Source organism: Rana temporaria, chromosome 3 (genome assembly GCF_905171775.1).
Source record: "Rana temporaria chromosome 3, aRanTem1.1, whole genome shotgun sequence".
Classification (NCBI taxonomy): Eukaryota; Metazoa; Chordata; class Amphibia; order Anura; family Ranidae; genus Rana; species Rana temporaria.
The window spans coordinates 284,151,250-284,153,137 of NC_053491.1; the positions used below are offsets into that span (position 1 = coordinate 284,151,250).

At 39.4% G+C, this 1,888-nt stretch overlaps 1 long non-coding RNA gene across 1 annotated transcript; it reads right to left on the reverse strand.

Moving 5' to 3' along the window:
- Window positions 1-347: 347 nt before the first annotated feature.
- LOC120932378 lies at window positions 348-827 on the reverse strand. The gene is made up of 3 exons (XR_005747967.1): window positions 796-827; window positions 475-662; window positions 348-387 (listed from the first exon to the last, which is right to left on the reverse strand). It is a non-coding gene; the product is annotated as an uncharacterized LOC120932378 (long non-coding RNA).
- Window positions 828-1,888: the final 1,061 nt, after the last annotated feature.

Sequence of the window (1,888 nt, forward strand, 5' to 3'; positions counted from 1 at the left end):
TATCCCCGCATAATTCAAAGGGGGCGGCTTGTATTTAAATTAACGTATGAATAGAACATCTATTATGGTTTGGTCTCAAATAGTTGCCGACACCCCTGATGAACAGAAAAAAATGGAGGATCCCCCAGGGTGGGGCTTTTTAGGCAACAGTAGTACAAGTAGTCATGGTAGATACAAAATATATAATAGTTTAATAATAACAGGACGGTATCAAACAACGTTCAGTAAACGTATATAGTACAAAGGTTTAAAAACAACACATTAATGGGGTGTATTGGAAAAAAGGTGAAGAGTCCACAATATAAATACTGGGCCCAACGCGTTTCGGATTTCCTTCTTCAGGGACCGAAGTATGTGTGGAGTCAGAAAGTGTAACAGACAACTTTTCTAGAAAACAAATAAATGACAATGTGTTGAAAATAATAACATACAGATGAAAAACATTAAACTGGTACAGATAAGAAAAAATCATACCACCCGAGAAGTTTCAACGGCTCAGCACACCCCTTAAAAGGACATCGCAATCGGGACGCATGGCAAGCCTCAGATGGTAAGGAGAGGAGTGAGGACTGGCATCTAATATCAATCACAGCGTAGCAAGACCTTTGGCCCGAAGTGTCACAGCGTAAAAGTTTATTGATTGTATATATATATATTTTTACCTGTCCAAAATATAAATAAGAGGACAGGATAATATCAACGGTGCCGCAGGCAACAAAAACGAAAAAGAACGCAAAAAAGGATCGCAAAAAAGAAAGCTGAACCAAGATTTTATATATGAGGCTAGAGACATACCTGTAATGACAAAAAGTGGCCAGAGAGGTCAGAGGTTTTGTATTTAAATTAACCGCGCCCCCATGCCGATCGAACTGCGCATGTGCCGGGCTTAAAATAGCCCAGTGCGCATACTCCAGTTCTCGACGGAAAACGTCAATGACGCCGACGTGTGCGTCATTGACGTAAAGTCGTATTCAAGAACGACTTAGGAAAACGACGTACCCGACGGGAAAAGACTACGCGGACCGGATGCCAGACTTAACATGGCATACAGCGGACTGGCGTAAGGTTACCCCTCATATAGCAGGGGTAACCTTACACTTACGCAAACGACGTAAGCGACGGCTACGCGACGCAAATTCGTTCGGGAATCGGCGTATCAGGCTAATTTGCATAAACAAATGAGACCTGAACGTAAACGCCACCTAGCGGTCGGCGTTGTATTGCATTTAGGATCCGACAGTGTAAGTGATTTTCACCAGTCGGATCCTAGCCTAATTCCGGCGTTTCTTGTTTTGTGAATACAAAATAATGATACGCCAGCGGGAAATTCGAATTACGCCGGTGTATCAGTAGATACACTGGCGTAACTCTTCTGAGAATCTGGCCCAAGATGATTATACTGTCACTTTATAAAACTCTGGTTTGGCCACATCTGGAGTATAACATCCAGTTCTGGTCACCAATCCTCAAAAGATGTGCTGGAGAGAGTGCAAAGAATGGCAACTAGGTAAAGCGGAGGTCTGCCTAAAAAAAAAATATTAAAACCTGCCTTGCGGCTTCACTTCCTGGTTCCCTACTGGAAAATTCAAAAATTTAAAAAATCGAAAATTCGGAATTTCGAAATTGTAAAATTTGAAAATCTAAAATTAGAAAATCTAAAATTAGAAAATGGGAAATTTCCAAATTTTTTGAATTTCCGAAAATATTTTTTTTTTTCGTTTTCGTTTCATTATTTATTTTTTGCTTTTTTCGGAAATTCGGGAAATTCGAAAAAAAAAAATTGTTTTTGTTTTATTCGTTGTTTTTCTTTTTCGGAAATTCGGAATTCCGAATTTTCGAATTTCCGAAAAAAGCCAAAAAACGAATAAAATGGAAACATTATTTTTTT